Below are 20,053 nucleotides of genomic sequence, written 5' to 3' on the forward strand. Positions count from 1 at the left end.
TGCTTGCTCTGCCTGTACGCCACTACGGCTCAGATGCTAACGAGCAAGCTAAACTGCTAACAGACTCCGCTGCGACCAATTAACAATACAACTTCTGTCATTACATATGTAATTTATAAAAGGTGTCAGTGTCCGTGTATTGGCCGTGCCGTGGCTGCGTGAGCTTCTCCCGGTCAAACAGAGAACGCCACAACATCAGAGAGGCCAAAGCATCAAAAAGCTTCCCCGTATTTTTTGATAAGTGTCCTTGGCGAGGCGCCGGAGCTTTTTTGCAGCTCAAGTCGGTGGCAGTGTGTATGTATGGCAAAGTTTAAAAAGCCTTTATTATATTTCAAACCAGGCAACCCATTTCGGCTGTGAGGCCTTCATCGAGGCAAGTATAAAATGTTTGCATTTTAACTGTATCTTTTAGTCTATTGGCCAGTAGTCACATGGTCAGTAGAAGAGTCACATGATTGTTGTGGACGGGTATTCACATGACAGACCATATTCAGCAGTAATAATAATAATAATAATACATTTTATTTATAATGCACTTTTCATCAGTCTCAAAGTGCTACAGGTGAAAAAGAGAAAAATAAAACAAAAAAGAAAGAATAAAAAATAAAATAAAGCTATTCTTCAAAAAGAGGATAAAAAACTAAAGGGGACCAACAGCTTTGCTAAAAAGAAATGTTTTGAAACACTCAGTGGATTGAGGTGCCCTCAAGGTGTCAGGGAGGGCATTCCACAGACGTGGGGCAGCAGCACAAAATACCCTATATCCCATTGTCCTGAGTCTGGTTCTGGAAATGTGGAGGAGGTTTGAGTGAGTGGAGCGAAGGGAGCGGGTTGTGTTCTGTGGTTTGATAAGTTCTTTGAGGTAAGGGGGGGCATGTCCACGGATGCATTGATGTGTGAGGAGGGAAACCTTGAACTCAATCCTGGTGGAGATGGGAAGCCAGTGTAGTGAGTGGAGAATGAGGGTAATGTGCTCATGTTTCCGCACTCTCATCAGGATCCTAGCTGCAGAGTTTTGAATGTATTGAAGCCTCTGCAGACTCTCTCTAGGGATCCCAATGAGAAGTGCATTCTGGGGGAGACAAAGGCATGAACCAGCTTTTCGGCGTCTGGGAGGGAGAGAATGGGTCGGAGTTTGGAGATGTTACGGAGGTGGTAGAAAGAGGTCTTGCATAGGTGATTTATATGGGCTTCAAAAGTGAGTTGGAAGTCCATTTTTACACCAAGATTACTAACTGTTGATGAGAGCAGGATGTTAGTACCGGAAAAGGTGATGCTGGTTATGGATGATGATTTGGTCTGATGAGGAGTTCCAACCAGGAACAGTAAATCAATCAGCATGAGTCAAACAATATAAAGAAAAAATTAAAGCTGCAAGCAGTGTTGGACGGGCCCTTGCTTCTCTGCGCGCATCAGGGTTACTAGCGGATGCAAGTCCTTGCGACCGTGCATTCAGACACTGCAAATCATCACCAATGGAAAGGGAACTTCCTGCTGAGTCCACTGATACCTCACACAAAACTACGAATTCTATGAATTCAGGGACATACAGGGAGCAGATCAGAAAGGGAGCCGTTACAGGGAGCAGATCAGACAGCGGAGCACATACAGGGAGCCGATTAGTTAGGGAGCAGATCAAACAAGGAGCAAATAAGACAGGGAGCACATACAGGGAGCAGATCAGACAGGAAGCACATACAGGGAGCCGATCAGATAGGGAGCAGATCAGACAAGGAGCAAATAAGACAGGGAGCACATACAGGGAGCAGATCAGACAGGAAGCACATACAGGGAGCAGATCAGACAGGGAGCACATACAGGGAACAGATCAGACAGGGAGCAGATCAGACAGAGAGCACATACAGGGAGCAGATCAGACAGGGAGCACATACAGGGAACAGATCAGACAGGGAGCAGATCAGACAGAGAGCACATACAGGGAGCAGATCAGACAGTGGAGCAGCATTGCACAAAAAATGCTGAAGTGTAAGTGCAGCTTCACCGTTGAACTTTCCACATACTGTCCCGGTCGGGGCAAGTGCACCGTGTGCAGAAGCTAGCACATACATTTCAGTGTCTAATAAGGGTGCTGGAGGTCTCAAAACTCAGATGGACACCGAAAAACCTTATCTCATTACATTGAAAAGGTTTTGAGAGATTTTTAGTTGAAGCTGGATTTTGAAGCTGACACAGAATAGGTCATATTTAGAACATTATTTCATATGTATTTATTTATTTGAAAAAAACTATAATTTTGTTACAGGTTGTTACATATTTTATTTACATGAGTTACTTTTGTACCATTGAGGCATAATAAAGCATGTTCATTAACCCCTGAGAAGCCTGTCTGAATTTGTGTTTGGAGGCCGGGCCGAGTGTCCTCTTTTTTGGAAATCAATATACGGTCACCCTAGGTAATGACATGCAGCAACGAGCCACAGGTCGGAGTCGAACCCAGACCTGCTTCCTCGAGGAGTAATACACTATCTATGGGCTCTGCCAACTGAACTATCATAGTACATAACTTTTCATCTTTAACGTTTTAATGACATTAATGATGACACAGACCAAATTTGAAGTTAATCGGATGACATCTCTAGGAGGAGTTTGTTCCCAAAACCTTTTAAATGCGTACCTTTTCACCAGAATTGATACAACTGCCAATTTTGATGAGGTTTTGAGTATTTTAAGCCGATCAAAAAGGTAATTAATTTGCCAGATAAATAATAATAATAATTCCTTCCGCTTCATTAAGGACTACTATAAGTTAAATGTAAGCATTTGAAGGAATGGCACCAGTCAAAACAAACTGTGAGATGCACACAACTGGCCAGATGCCATGAAGTAATTATGCAGGTTTCAGATGGGCTGCAGCAGAGACGCACAACATCCTCAGGCTTAGCAGAGCTGTGGCTTGTCAGTTCCCCACTCCTCTGGTCTGCAGGCACTGCAGGGATAAGCTGCCAGTGGCCTGCGGTGCAAATGCAGGCTGGCAACTTAAGCTTCAACTCCCTCTGTCTACTGTCCATCTCTGTCTCACTCTCTCAAGTCCATAAACTCACATTTAATCACCTCGTTTTGTGGCATTTTTAATTCGGATTTCCATGTGTCAACATTACTTTAATAATCTTATAATGACCAGACACAACCTGATCTCATGCACACGCAGGATCTCATTCACATACAAATGCCAAACTAACTAGGTAACTTTTCCTTTACTCACCATGACTTTGACATCTTGTCTGTGCAGAAAGACAGGGTGCAATGTGTGTGTGTGTGTGTGTGTGTGTGTGTGTGTGTGTGTGTGTGTGTGTGTGTGTGTGTGTGTGTGTGTGTGTGGTGTGTGTGTGTGTGTGTGTGTGTGTGGGGGGGGCACCTCATTAGAGGTGTGTGAGGTTGGCAGGTTAATGAAAGCCAAGGCGACAAATGAGACGGAAAGCTGGTCACAAGTCAAAGGCCAGAAAAAGGGAAGTAATGAATGCAGATGAAAGAGTTGTCCCGCTGTCACTGACCACAGTCACCCACCCATCACACATCCTCCACACACCACTCGTGTTTTACTGTGGGTTGAGGGAAATGTGTGATACATGGAACATATTTTTTCTGTTTAGTTTATTATTGTGACTGCTACAATAGGTGCTGTATTATTTTGTTTGTAACTGTCAAGGCATCATTCATGTGTGCAGCTTAGGGTCCAAAACAATAAAAAAATCTCTTTTTGTGTCATTTTGTACTTACAATGGCATATCAGACTGAGCTTGCTGTTGCTTTGCTTTGCTGCAGGCTGTCTTAGCATCAATGTAGCACAGTTTAGATATTGCTGCAAGAATGGAATCTTAGCTCTTAGCATTAGGACAAAGGGATGCGTGTTATGCACCGAGTTGTTTCTGTAGCTGTGCTCTCCCTCCCCCTCTTCCTGCTACATCTTCCTCACTGACCTTGTTCTTTCAGATACTGTGCTCCCCTCACACACACCCCAACCCCATCCTTTTTTTTTAACACTGACCATGTCAGAGTCTAAGTTAAAGTGAAATGTATGTACAATGATGTAAACGTAATAATAGTGTCTGTACATGTACAGTATGCTTGCCAAGCTCATAATATGTATTTGGAGTCCCAGGAGAGTTACAACCATCCATTCTCATGGCTATGATCTCACATTGCACTGTAGTTGCTCATACAAATTGATGTCATATACATTGTAGAGCTATAATGTAGCAGCTGTTGTAGCAGCACTATGGTTCTTCTCAGATTACCAGTGACAGTAAATGTTTTGCAGCCAGGCGTCAGGACAATGGATTGGATGCAATCAATAGCCTGTCTGCTGATAACAAACCCTCAGACTCTGTTACAGATTTAACATAAACAAATGTAAGATCAATGTATTATACAATCATCTGAATTTGTTTTCTCAAATGTCACGTTGTTGATTATCCAGGATAAATGAATTGATTGTGCTAATGTTAATGCTTTCTGGTGGTATCAACTTAATTACATTGAAATGCTGATGTCAAACTACAAGTTGTTATCTTGTAAGACCACATTTTCATGTTTTGGACTCCAAAGTGATACCCAGAGCATTAAAGAGTGACGCCAACGGTTTCTGACCAAGCTGCTGTATTGACGAGTTGGGAGTGAGAATGTGTTGATTTTATTGTATGCTGGGATGTCACTAGGATTGAAAGACAGGGGGTGCTAAGCCCCCAGGGTATTTGTAACTAGCGTTTGCAAAATCTGTTACTGTAATAGAGCTACACTCATGTCAACAACCAGTCAACAAACCAAGATGTTAACAAGTAAAAAGAGACAGCTGCATCTTCTTTCATTTCTACTCTGTTCAACAAAAGTTTCTGTAATGTTAGCTTTTACACACATCAAAGCTGCATGGGAGAAATTTACTTAGGCCAGACTTTGCTCCCGATGAGTTCTACTGTAAGCAATGACTTAATAAACGCTATCTGTCCGCTCATGTCAATGTATGATAAAGTAATAGCATACTATATCTAAAGAAAGAAAAAATAGGCATTACTGCATACTTTATTGTTTAAGCTATTTATACGGATCCTGTTCAAAGTGTCTATTGTGTTAATACAATATTACAATACCCTGATGGCGGAAGGAATAAAAGATTTGGAGTAATGATTTACACCACACACACACACACACACACACACACACCACACACACACACACACACACACACACCACACACACACACACACACACACACACACACACACACACACACACACACACACACACACACACACACACACACACACACTTTAGCATTTCATTACTTTTACCATGTATCGTGCAATGTCCATCTTACTACATTAGGACACACTACACATTTGTTAATATACAGCCACACAAAAACGTAAAATTGTGAGAAAATAGCTAGCATAACATACACAACATTAAAACATTAGTTTAGCTATGCATAGTGCCTACTGCCACAAATGCTTATTGTTGATGACAACACACATCTCAGACACGATAGACATATGACTCATTACGCCTCAGATAACTGCCTTCAATCTACTGCTTCACTTCTCTCTGCTGAATTAAACTTCAATATTCACTCATCTGCTCACAATGAATTGAAGATACAACTTACAACTAGACAGGACCCTATGGCCTATTAGTTTCATGACAACAACTCTTAGGATTGATGTTTTTTTGAGATACTCCATACTAGAATGGCATATTATAACTGGCAAACAATAAGGTTGTGATTAGCTTCAGTGAATAACCATTTCTTGTATTTATGTTCACTCTGGCTAGACAATAGTTTTCCAAAATATCCCCTTTCCTTTACCTCAAAACATAGCTAAAGGTAAGCAAGTAATTAAAAACAGCTTACAATTTTACTCTATATCACTTTGTGTAATCAATCTTCCTTTCACCATTAGTGTGTGTATTGGTGTGGGTGAGCGGGAGGGTGCATAGCGAGTTCAGACCAGTTACTTGCAACGCTCCAGTCTGCATTGCTCTGAGAACGCTCAGAAAGCTGCCAGTTCACACCAATGCAACGAGACGGTGGGGTGCATCATCTTGATTACTCTTTGTACTTCTGTCTAACTTCAGACTTTTTGGCCATTTTGTTTGTATCTGAATATGTATCATTTGTTAGGTCTATATGAATGAGGATACAGTTATTGATAAATAAAATTGTTATTGTAGTTCTTAGTATCATTCAAGGGTGGTCAGGAACATTTTGGGGTAGCTTCAGCCCCCCTAAAATAGGCCTAACCACGTTCCTGATTGTATGTACTTTAACATACTAAATCAAAATCTCTAAGTGGAGCCGCATCCAAAATAAGTTATTCACTATACCTTTACCTACAGTATATATTATACTTTACCTTGCACGGCAGCTGGATATATCTTGTCAGGCTTTGAGTAATGCATTTGTGTCCACACAACCAGTGGTTTGACCAATCAGTGACCTGTGAGAAGCGACAGGTGTGTGAAACGCAGGGTTGTAGTCAAGTCCACCTTTGGGGAGTCCAAGACCAGAACTTATCGAGACAGAGTCAAGATCAAGTCCAAATGAGAGACATTCAAGACCGAGAAAGAAAAGGATTAAATTAGGCCACATTATTTATAATCACTCAATTTTCAATTTCTATTTCCCTTTGTTTTTGTGTCCAAGTGACTGATGGGAACAACGATCTTTGACATTGGTCCAGTATTAAGCAAGATTGCTGCAGTCTGCAGCAGCGATACAAACTAATATGTAAGTTAACAGGGTCCTCCTGACAGATTTATTCAACCTGTCCTTAGCCCGTGCTGTTGTGCCAACCTGCTTCAAATCCACCTCAGTCATGCTAGAACCAAAACACTCTACTCCAAGATGTCTCAATGGCTACCACCCAGTAGCACTCACCCCCATCATCTCAAAGTGCATAGAGCAGCTGGTTCTGGTACATCTCAAATCCTGTCTTCCCCCCACTTTGGACCCACAACAATTTGTCTACCGCAAGAATAGGAGAAGAGAGAATGCAGTCTCCACAGCGTTGCAGTCTGTCCTCTACAGTGATGGGAATAACGGTGTTATAAATGAAGGCATTACTTTTTTCGGTAACGAATAATCTGATTACTCTTCCCATCTTAATAACGCCATTACTGTTACTGCCAAAAATGTGGCGTGTTACTATAATTGAAGCTGGTTTTTTTTCATCAGACCAACTGGATCTCGTTCTTCTTGGTTAGTGGGCAGTGCACAAATGCTGACGGTTGGCTGAGGTTGAGTAAAGTTTCATGGTAAGCCAATCAGAGGTAGAGTTGGGCGGGTGTTCGAAAGCGGGAATAGTTGGGCACAACAAACTACACAAGCAAGTCAGTCAACGAGAGACAGGTATGGCAAGCCCAAATGAGGGGCAATAAATATCAAAAGTTCCAAAACATCTCTTGTGTTATTTGTATCGATCCACTATGTAAACATAATAAATACATACATGGCATTTGATCAGAGGCTACTCTCACTTTGTCCCACAGCAACATTAAAGTAGTTTAGATTTGTGTACATTGTTTCTTTTAATAATGTATTGTATTAAGTGTCCATTTAATTATTAGATTAAGATTCATCATAAATAATTGAACATGCACATGTATTTTAAGTTCCGTTAAAGAGGCGTGGAGATGGGGTCACATTTGAACATTAAAAAATTTACTTGAAAGTAACACAAAAGTTACTTTCTGAAATAACTAGTAATTAACTACTTACATTTTAAAAGTGGGTAATGCTGTTTATAGACTTCAGCTCAGCATTTAACACTGTCATTCCCTCTAAATTTAGCACCAAACTCACAGAACTGGGCATCAATGCTTCTATCTGCAACTGGCTTTTGGACTTTCTGACCAACAGGCCCCAACGTGTTCGGTTAGACCAGCACTGCTCCTCCACCCTCACCCTAAACACCGGCGTACAACACGGCTGTGTGATGTGTCTGTTCCTCTAGTCAGTCTTCACTTACGACTGCCGACCTATACATTGCTCACACTCCATCATTGAGTTTTAGGACACCACAGTGATTGAACCCATCACGGACAACAATGGCCTACAGGGAGGCGGTGGATTGCCTGGCTGCGTGGTGTGATGACAACACCCTGCTCCTTAACACCAAGACCAAGGAGCTCATTGTGGACTTCAGAAAGAATGTTTCATTCACCCACTCCACATGAACCGAAGCTGTGGTGCGTGTGAACAGCTTCAAATTTTCTGGGGATCCACAAGTCACAGGACCTCACCTGGATGACTAATTGCCCAACCCCTACACATACCCACCAACCCCAGACATTTGTAATCTTTCAAATATGTGGCTCGCTGATCTGCAGTGTAGAAAGTGCAACACAGCAGCAGGACTCAACACTTCTGTTCCAGTTCACTGCTGATGGCATTTTCTTTCTGTGGAACAGATTGCGCTGCCTCACTTGGCCAGTGGCTGTTGCTGACTGTTTAGAGTGAAGCATCACAAAGTGTAGCATCACATCCCTTAAAAAAAATACCCAATAGATGTTTGAACCTTTACATTTTCTCCCCCTGGAATCTGTAAAGCATTTAGTTCCATGGGATATCATTAAAATTATGTTTTTGTGTGTATGTGCATTCATGTTTCTTAATCTCGGAGGATTCGTTAAAGCAACACTCCTCTTAATTTCTCAGAAAGATCAAAAGAAAATGAGCTGGCACATAAAATAAAAAAAAACATCCGATTGATTACATCTAATGACATCTCTGCTAAGGATGTCTTTGTGAGTTCTTTTGTCTTTGGCATTGGCCCTCACACCTTTCCCACTCCAGCAATTACATTAATTGCCACACAAACACATTCTGACATATTCTTCTGTGCGATCTGCCATTTGCCCAGAATAATGGGGCGATGCAGACAGGCTGTCTGTCTTTGCTGTGTTTGAAAGCAATGTGGGAGTCAAGCTTGTTCCTTTAAATTAAAACCTAAAATCATTAAAGCACAAAAATAAAATGATGCTCCCAATTTCCAAGCACAGCAAATCCATTTTCCTTTCATGCTGTGACAGACTGGCTGAGATTGTTTTGACAAGTTAAATGGTGGTGTTATTGTACAATGTGTGTGTACAGATGTAGGTGGAATATCACATCATACATTTGCATAATTTCACGTCTAAAGAAAAAAATATGCCATTAACACACACCCGCTCATTTATCAGACAGAGATGCATTTATTCTCCCACACATGCTCATAAACCATGGGGAGAATGACCATAACGCAATCCCACATGGGAGGTCAAACACAGCTTTTTCCATAATTCATAATAATTAGTTCCACAACAACAACAACAAATAGCCTTTAGCTTGCGCAGTGGTGACTACAAATTACCCTTGATGTGTTTTATAATTGTATCTCAAGGTAATGACTCATAGATTTGACCTATACATATACACCATTAACAGGTACATTGTGTGGTCTACAGTGGAGCTGTAGTTTGGGCACCCCAGGTTAAAATTTGTATTAATGTGCATAAAGAAGACAAGAAAAAATTGGAAAAATATCCAAAACGCATCAAATGACTGATTAGACATTCGTATAATATGTCACAAAAAGTTAGATCTTATTTCCATCATTTACACTTTCAAAATAACAGAAAACAAAAAAAATGGCCTCTGCAAAAGTTTGGCCACCCTGCAAGGTTTATAGCATGCCCTTTGGAAAGCTGAGACCTGAAAGTGTCATGGATTGTTCTCAATCATCGTCTGGAAAGACCAGGTGATGTCAATCTTAAGGTTTTAACTGCCCAGACTCATCTGACCTGCCCCAACAATCAGCACCATGGCTTCTTCTAAGCAGTTGTCTAGTAAACTGAAACTGAAAATAGTTGACGCTCACAAAGCAGGAGAAGGCTATAAGAAGAAAGCAAAGGGTTTTCAGATGCCAATACCCTCTGTTTGGAATGTAATTAAGAAATGGCCATCATCAGGAACAGTGGAAGTTAAAGCAAGATCTGGAAGACCAAGAAAAATACTAAGTAGCAGGTGGATGGACGCGTGATAGAATGTCAGCAGCAGAGACTGTATTGTTGCCTGCTGACAGAACATGGCAGATTCAGGCGGCGTATAGATGTGTAATGCGTTACTCGTGTAAGTTGATTCTGAATAGCAGTATCAAACTATGCCATATTTGCCGTAGCAATCACATTGAAAAAGTCATAATTTCTACATAAATTAATGCTTAAGAGTGATTTATACTTCTGCGTAAAATCTATGCCATGGCTACATGCCTAGGTACACAGACCTAAACCCGACCCTACGCCAAACCCTAACCTTCACCTCTCAAAAAATGTAACACGTGCACAGCGTTGCATTTCCCTCGACTCATGTCTTGGTTCTCCTTCTCCATAGACAACTTGAAGTCAAGGAGTGGGTTAACTTTTCCTGCTACAGATTTCCCACAGTGGTCGGAAAGCACAGAGAAGACACTTTTTCTGTCACTCTGGCCCTCATTTATGAAACGTGCGTAAGACCTAAAACAGAAGTAGGACGGGGGTATGCCGATTCCTACGCAAAAAACGAGTCATTTATCAAGTTGAACATGAGCGTAGGCTGCGGTAAAATCTCACGTCTGGTCTGAACTCGTGTATGCAAGTTTTCAAGTCAGTGTGGACTTGCGGTGCAGCATGCAACCGGAGAATCAGCTGATCACTCATCAGCAGATCTGGTTCTTTTAGAAGACCTCTATGAGCCGTGCAACAGTGCACACGTAGCCTACACACACGGGCCACGGTGGAGCGCTCTATCGGATTGATTAAGGACCCTACTATACACGCCAGAAAAAGTCTGCAACATGGTTTTAGCCTTTGGGGTTCTGCACAATAGGAAAAGCAGGAAAACGGGGTGCCATTAATGTATTGACGGAGCCAGATGACCCGATGCCCAGAAAGCAAAGTCCAGCACAGCCCCAACTAGGGGCTATACAAAGGAGACAGGATATTTATCCTCACTTTTAAATAAAGTGTTATGTTTGGCAATGATATTCGATTCAGGAACCATGATGATGCAACATTTTTATTTCTTCTTCAGGTTTTCTTTTGTCTTTTAAAGTGTTGTTAATGTCCACAAGCGAACGATTTCTTTCTGCTATTGAACAACATATTTCGGCTTGTTTTTCCTGCCCCTCTGTTGTCAGGAGACAGGTTGGGGGTGGTGGTCCAGCACGGGGGGGGGGGGCAGAAGACACACGTTCTTCCTCACAGCTTACGGTTGCTGGCTCTGACTCATGAAAAAAACAAATGTAAAATAAAAGACAGTGCATGAACTCTGCTACTGTGTGTTTATTTAAATATAGGTACAGCTACATGTAGGCCTAAGAGATTACAATATAAGCCTGTACATTATTATTAGGACTATGACATACAGTACACATGTCAAGGATTTATAAATTAAATGAAATTCAGCTGGAATCCGATTTACTACGGCAACACTGTTGATTGAATCAGTTCTCTTTCCATTCCGCATTTTTCTTCAGCCCAATACCAGTTTTTAGGCTGCCATATAGCACACACATTACTGCAAATGAACTTGAGATGTTAGGGTTTCAATCTCCACCTCTGAAAAGTGCCGCTTCTTAGCCAGATTACGCCATGTCATATATATATTGGGGCCTTACGATCGTTTCCAGCTGCTGCATTTATCAATCAATGCCCATTCTTACGCTCTAATTGGTGTGATACGAACGTTTCATAAATCCCATGTGAAGCCTGATGTAAGATGATTACTGCACTCATATTTGCGCTGGTTACTACGTTAGGTTGATAAAGGAGGGCTAATCACTATCACTCTCTCACTTCTCCCTTGCTCTCCCACACTCTCCCCACACAGACCCATCCCGGCTCGACGCACACACCAACGCACAAGTTAAGCATCAGGGGTCTCATTTATAAACGTGGCGTACAAAACGGGGCTGAAAATGTGTGTACTGCCCACGCAACGGTTGCATAGGTTGTGATTTATAAAAATACACTTGACGGTAGCCAGTGGTTTAGGAATTTAGCATTTAGGAAGTTGTCCTTAATGTATTGCTGGATAAATTTGACTTCAAACTGAGCAACTCCTTCTAAAATATGGTGCAAAAATTGTTGGCTGTATTAAAATACTGAACTGAATTCAACATACAAATGCATTTGACACCACATATATGAGATAGTATAAAAAAAATTCTAAAGTTTGACAGTGCAGATTGCTTTGTTTTGTGGTGCCTAGTTTAAGGGTAAACGTACTGAGATCGATTGCTCTGGTCTCCACCCAAGTCCTTGGGGAAGTTGCGGTCTTTTGCTCATTGCACTAAAGTTTTCTGTGAGGAAACATAACTGTATCACTCTTATGATAATTTCTCCCCTTTTTCAGGGGCGTAACATTTTTGGAGGCATTGCTGGGATTGCTGCTCAGATGTCCGGTTTCTACATCCCGGTTGCCGAATCAGAGCCAGCTAAATCCCCACATAACCCAAGCAAGCTGCAGTGAGGAAAGTGTTGCTGTTTGAGGGGAGCTGGAAGTTGGTGGTTAAATACATGTCAACTGAGGCCATCGAGAGACCATCAAAGACAGTAAAGACCATCTAATTGAGAATCAACTCCTGCCCAGTAAAAGGTCCTCCTGTCCTGTCAACATGACAACCGCCTTGGAAGAACTACAGAAAGAGGTAGTAAGAGAATTAGAGAACAAAATGACTGAGACGATCAGTGGCATACAGTGGGTTTTGAAAGTTTGGGCACCCCAGATAAATTTTGTATTAATATGCATAAAGATGGAAGAAAAGAAAAGATGGAAACAATCTCCAAAAAGCGTCAAATGATAGATTAGACATTCATATAATATGTCACAAAAAGTTAAATTTTATTTCCATCATGTACACTTCCAAAATAACAGAAAACTAAAAAATGGCTTCTGCAAATGTTTGGTCACACTGCAGAGTTTATAGCATGCACCGCCCCCTTTGGAAAGCTGAGACCTGACAGTGTCTTGGGTTGTTTTCAATCATCGTCTGGAAAGACCAGGTGATGTCAATCTTAAGGCTTTAACTGCCCAGACTCATCTGACCTCGCCCCAACAATCAGCACCATGGCTTCTTCTAAGCAGCTGTCTAGAAAACTGAAAATAGTTGACGCTCACAAAGCAGGAGAAGGCTATAAGAAGATAGCAAAGGGTTTTCAGATGCCAATATCCTCTGTTCAGAATGTAATTAAGAAATGTCCGTCATCAGGAACAGTGGAAGTTAAAGCAAGATCTGGAAGACCAAGAAAAATATCATGCAGAACCGCTCGCAGGATTGTGAGAAAAGCAAGTCAAAACCCACGTTTGACTGCACGATCCATCCAGAAAGACCTGGTGGACACTGGAGTTGTGGTACACCGTTCTACTATAAAGAGATACTTGAACAGATATGGTCTTCATGGAAGAGTCATCAGAAGAAAACCTCTTCTATGTCTTCACCACAAAAGTCAGCATTTGAAGTTTGCAAATGAACATGTAGACAAGCCTGATGCATTGTGGAAACAAGTTCTGTGGACCAATAAGGTTAAAATAGAAGTTTTTGGCCGGAATGAGTGAAGGTACGTTTGGAGAAGAAAGGGCATAGAATTTAAGGAAAAGAACCTCTGTCCAACTGTTAAGCATGGGGCTGAATCAATCATGCTTTGGAGCCAGTGGCACAGGGAACAATTCACGAGTAGAAGGAAAAATGGATTCAATAAAATTTCAGCAAATTTTGGACTCTAACTTGATGCCATCTGTCAAAAAGCTGAAGTTTAAGAGAGGATGGCTTCTACAAATGGATAAGGATCCTAAACACACCTTTGATTACATTAAAAGGCGTAAACTGAAGGTTTTGCCATGGCCTTCACTATTTCCTGGCCGCAACATAATTGAAAATCTATGGATAGACCCTAAAAGAGCAGTGCGTGACAGACAGCAAGTGTCCTGTGAAGGAAGCCAAAGTTAAGATACCTGCAGACCTGTTAAAAGGTCTCAGTGCAGAGGTTGCTCAGATTAAGGAGACTTTACAGTAGCCTATGTTTCAGTCCCCGCTTTATGCCTATGCCCCAACTCCAGTTAGGTGTCAGCAGCCCAGAACAGATGGATGCTGCACACACTGCTTCCGATGTGGGGAGTGGAGAACATTTTCAAGCTGGATGTAAAATCCCAGGAGTCAGACCATCAAGAGAGACCCCTTTAAACGGGAAAGGGTTACCGCTGAGGGACAAGTGCTAACCATAGCCATCCAAAAGTCTCAGAAATGTGCAAATTGTGCCAGAGAAGAGTCATTTGAGAACTTAAAACAATTTTCATCATGTAAAGAGATACTATACTGTTCCAAAGCATGTCAAAAACAACATTGGGCTAGACAAAGGGAAAAATGCACTCGCCTGAAAACTGAGTCTAGCAGTGAAAAGCTTTCCTGCACAGAGGAAAATGCCCACTCTTTACCGTCCCTAGCTCAAGTTTGCCACCCCCATAAGGTCACCTTGCTAGTCAGCAGACAGTGCCTTGTTGAGTGTCATCTGAATGGCCACCACCTCCAAGCTCTATGGGACACAGGCTCTCAGGTAATGGTCAATGATGAACGATGGAAAAAGGAATACCTCCCAGATGCAAGGCTGAGGGATGTTTCAGAAATGCTGGACTTACCTGATGATCTAAGATTGACTGCAGCACATGGGAATGAAATGCCATAGCTGGGATGGATTGAAACAACTTTTTGGCCAGCCTCTGAAACTGACCAAACAGAGGAACTGATCATCCTGGTACGGGTGATGAAAGGCTGTCACCTATCTAGGAAAAATATCTAGGGGAGGAATCTACAACAACTCACGGGGAATCTCTGGAGCGTGGCAGGACCACAAACACCACGACACAACTTAAGGATCCGGCATTAGACAAAGGGAACACAGAGGTTAAATAGAAGAGGTAACGAGGTAACGGGGAACAGGTAAGACGTCAGATGAATCACATTAGGGCGGGGCATGACAATCAGACGAGCACAAAGCAAAGCTGGACAAGACAGGAAACCGTACTATCAAAACAAAACAGGAAGCAGAACAAACAGACACTTAACGGGGAAACACAAGACAGAGGTCAACGCAAAAGACCGGGGAGGAACGGAGATACAAACACAAGGAGACAAGAGGGGAAGAACCCAAAACAAAATCCCAAACCATGACAGGTTTCAATGTTATCAAGCACATACTGACAATGACTGAAAAGACTAAACGGTACAGGACAGTGAGAAAAGCTTTCCCAAGCCTCAAAAGAAACAAGGTGAGAACTTTTATCCAGGTTGTTAGAGCAGAACAGACAGATGAATATGCAGTGAAAACAAAGAAAGAGAAGGTTGCAGTACAATAAAACAATAGCATTCAGATTGAGTGTTGTGTAGCTTCCCAGCCTTTCAAAGAGGACATGACAATGCTTTTACAGCCAGACTACACCCGCAGTGGCCAGATGGACTTGAGTTCTTTGACAGATTAGTCAGAATCAGAAAAATGCTTGATGTTTCTAACCCCAGTGACCACGACATTGCTTGCTAGGACACACAATAATCGGTACAATGCAACCCATTAGGACTGTGTTACCTGTCTTTGAAAAAGCTGTCGCCACAGTGAATCACACCAGCGTTCAAACTCTATGTTCTGCTACCGAACAATGGAATCCACCAGTAGATATAGGTCACCCAACCGATGAGCAAAGAGAAGTTGTCAGGCAAATGCTTAGAGAAGAGTGTCACTCCTTCTCCAGATCAGACAATGACATTGACTGTATTGAACAACTGAAAATGACTATTTCTCTAAAGGACTCTGAACCAGTCAATTGCACATACATGTCAGTACCCAGGCCACTCTATCAGGAGATGAAAGGTCACCTTCATGACCTCACAGCCCAGGACTGGGTTAGGAAGTCAAACTCTTCATATTACTCACCTGTTTTGTGCATTTGGAAGAAGAACGGGACCCTCTGGTTGTGTATAGATTACAGAGACCTGAACAGAAAGACACATCCCGACCGCCAGCCCATCCCTAGAGTCCAAGACATCATGGACAGTTTAGGTGGTAATTCCTGGTTCTCCCTCTTAGATCAGGGAAAAGCGTATCACCAGGGCTTCATCTCTGAAGAAAGTAGACCATTGACGGCATTTGTGACCCCGTGGGAACTGTATGAGTGGATATGTATGGCATTTGGCCTTGTGAACACTCCTGCAGCTTATCAGCGTTGTATGGAGGAATGTTTGGAAGGGCTCGGGGATAATATCTGCATTCCTTATATGGACGACACGCTAGTTTTCAGTCAAACTTTCGACAGCCATGTGAATGATGTGCACAGAAAGAAATTAGACAAGGGACTGTGGGTCAGCTCAGAAAAATGTTGGGTTTCCTCACTTACTACAGACAGTACATCAAAGACTTTTCTAGGAAAGCCAGTTGTTTTTATGACCTCCTGAAAGCAGATTATTCAGAGAAATTATCTGACCACCCACGGAAAACAAAACCAAAAAGAAAGAAAGTCATGTGGTGCCCCTAAACATGCCAATCTTGTGGACTGACCAGCGTCAACAGACACTTGAACATTTGATTGTTTTCTTCACCCACCAGTCTTAGCTTTCCCTGATTTCACTCAGCCATTTGTTGTACACACTGATGCGTCACGACAAGGCTTAGGAGCAGTTCTTTATCAAAAGCAAGATGGGAAGCATAAAGTCATTGCTTATGGCCCTCGAACCTTAACAGCAGCTAAGAAGAACTATCACTACCACTCTCGCAAGCTAGAATTTGTAGCTCTAAAATGGGCAATAACTGATAAATTCCGTGATTGTTTGTACTGAGCTCCAACCTTCACTGTGTACAGCGATAACAACCCGCTCAGCTACTTTCGGTCTACTGCAAAACTGAATGCAACCACTTCCAGGTGGGTTGCAGAATTGGCTGATTTCCACTTTACGATAAAGTACAGGCCAGGCCGAGAGAACAGTGATGCAGATGCAAGGTCATGAATAGTAATAAGCTCAGGCAACAGCTTCTGTAATTTACGTGATTTCTCCTCTTAATTCTTTTCAGTGGCTAGAGCTAACAGAGGAGGTAATAGTTCATTTTCACATTCACCACATGAACACATATAGACATAACGTATTTCAAAAAATGCAATTAAAAACGATTTTGTGTGGCAGGGCACCTTTAATATAATTTTTAGCCTATTACAGGGGAACCGTTTTTAACTTTCTACCTGGTTTCCTCCTTTAATATGATATGAACAGCTATTACCATTACTAAAGACAACCCCTCTATAATATGATGTGTTCTTAAAGAACAAATGGATCTCCAAGAAAAGAAAACATTCAATGCTCCGTGATCACTGCATCATCCTCATCATTTATCTTTAGCTATCAACTGGACTGTATGGACAAACAACTTCCTGCCCAAACAGCTATTCTTTGTCTGAACTTAAAGATAATATATTATCCCTTGAAGAGCTGCAGCCATGACAGTATAAGCAGAGTTTAAAAAAAAATATTCTGCACATAATCACAGCAAGATGCAAACATCTGCGGTTAGAGAGTATTACCACAGCACATAATACCTCTTACGCAAGACAAAATCACATATGTGCCACCTAATTAAAAGACTGCATGACAATGATTAGAAACTGTTACAAAAACAACTGCCAATGGTATGAAACGGTACACACTTCCGGTTACCTAAATGGGCATGGCCCTGTTTGAAAGTGCATGTCATGTGGATGGATGAAAAGTTATATTTGCATCACTTTAATATTTTCTTTTGCAGACTTATTACCCAATGAATAAAAATCCATAGCATTGCTAAAATTAGTTTTGGTTGGACATTATGAAACTTAAGGTTAGCTCGTCTGTGTTGCCAAAGCTCGCCAGAGTTTGTTCTTGAGACAGAAACAGGTCCCAAACAAAGTTAATTTTCTTCTAATTTGGGAGTCTGGAAATGTAATTTTAGGGTCATTACTTTGGTGACTGTGGGGCGGATGAATCGCTCATAGTCTTTGTTCACTTCTCCCATTGGAATCAATAATTTAGGACCTGGCACTATTCTCCTAAAGAGGCATGACAGTGGCGCAACCCACGTGACACAGAGACAGGAAATTACTCTATGTAGGGGCTGCTCTGTTCTATACTGTCTCTAGCTGCTATTAATATTTTGATAAATCTCATGATTTAGAAAAAAAAAAAAAAAAAACAACTCTGTCTGCTTCTAGAAACCGATAGAATTAAATATGCTTCGGTGGGGTAAAACACAAGGCATAGTTTTGGTGTAACTGATATTTGACTTTACAATAAAAGGGTTGAAGAAAAATATATAAGAGGTCAATTTTGAACCTCCGTTCAGCAAAATAAATGAAATACACTCACCCTTTTCTGTCTCTCCCTCCCTCCACCTCTGTGCACTAAGTGTAGAGAATTTGGTTCCAGGTACAAACTTGGATTAGAATCATATGCAGGTAAGAAACAAACACCTATTGGCTGAATTGGTTTTGTTCTTTATTTCTTTCTTGCTGTAACTGCAATATTTCGCAGTGGCAAGAACCACATTTTATCTTGAGTTATTAAAAATTAAAATATTCTAGCTAAACTGAGGTGTGTTTTGATGATGTTTGTGAAGGAGTAAAACTCTTCTGGCTCTTGCACAATCTCTAAAAAAAAATTATATAAAGTGTGGCCATGCCAGTTTTTTGATTGATTGCTAGTTGCAAGAGCTTAGCAGTCACTTGGTTGTCAGACAGAGAGAGAAGCAGGCTTTCAGTAGCTGTAGTCAGGGGCGATTCTAGGATCAGACCTGTAGAGGGCTCAGCCCCGAATGAGAATGTTACAGATACAGTGCACTTTGATGGAACTAAACTTGATACTGCATAAGTCGCAGTAATAACTACCAATTTGAAACAATGTTCTAACATTCAGCAATTTTAGTTGCTTACGTTTCAATTTGGGTTCTAATCTGTGCTATGAAATTACCAATTTCTTCTCTGGGGACCACCTGTTACGGGACGAGGAGGAAGGACCCAAATGCAGAGACGAGATAGCAGGCAGAAGGAGGGTTCTTGTGGCTTTATTTTACATAGTTTAAACCACAAAACCAGATATTCTCAAAAATGTCCAAAACAGACACTGTGCAGGCGGCGGTCCGGGAACCCAAAGATCCAATAATCGGCACAAGGGGAGAAGGCGCTCCGCCAGGTAGGTAAACTGGAAAAAGGCTTACCAAGGATCACAGTAAACAACCTGGCACTGGAAGAGACGAAGCTCAGACAGGATGGTGAGCACAGGGAAAAGCTCACCAATAATCACAAGGGAATCCTGACACTGGAAAGGCGACGCTCCAATAGGATACAGGGAAAAAGGCAGTAACACGGAGACTGGAACGCCAAGCTGACAAACGATCTGACACAAGAAAACAGGAACACATGGGTTAAGTACAAGAGGTAACGAGGTAATGGGGAACAGGTGAGACATCAGGTGAATCACATTAGGGCGGGGCAGGATTACTCAGACAGGCAAAAGTAAAGCTGGGCAAGACGAGACAGAACAGGAAACAAGACTATCAACTTAAAACAGGAAGCAGAACAAACATTTACTGGGGAACACAAGACAGGACCAGCAACACAAGACAAGGGAGAAAATTAAGACAAAAACACAGGGAGGCCAAAGAACGGGAAAACTAAACCCAAACAAAAAACCCAAACCCCAACACTACCAACGTTAAACTTCCCATCTGCACTCCTGCTCTCCCTCTGACAGATTACATAGAGACTCAACCAAATACGGGAGTCTGACGCAACCACCTGTTAACCCTTTCCTTGACTGGGTTAATACTGCGTTTTTTATTTATTTTTATTTAACCTTTATATAATCAGGAAGTCCCTTGAGATTGAAATCTCTTTTCCGAGGGAGACCTGGCCAAGAAGGCACACCAGTTACAATTTAAACAAGAAATGCAGCATAGTCAAAATCACACATAGAAGAAAGGGACAAAACACTTAAAAAGCTATCCTGTAGCCTAC

General features: G+C 41.7%; 1 long non-coding RNA gene across 1 annotated transcript; it reads right to left on the reverse strand.

Annotated features, from left to right (window-relative positions):
- Window positions 1–18,975: 18,975 nt before the first annotated feature.
- LOC116705154 (uncharacterized) lies at window positions 18,976–19,792 on the reverse strand. Its single transcript, XR_004335864.1, has 2 exons — window positions 19,747–19,792; window positions 18,976–19,029 (listed from the first exon to the last, which is right to left on the reverse strand). It is a non-coding gene; the product is annotated as an uncharacterized LOC116705154 (long non-coding RNA).
- Window positions 19,793–20,053: the final 261 nt, after the last annotated feature.

This window comes from Etheostoma spectabile, chromosome 17 (genome assembly GCF_008692095.1).
Source record: "Etheostoma spectabile isolate EspeVRDwgs_2016 chromosome 17, UIUC_Espe_1.0, whole genome shotgun sequence".
Taxonomy (NCBI): Eukaryota; Metazoa; Chordata; class Actinopteri; order Perciformes; family Percidae; genus Etheostoma; species Etheostoma spectabile.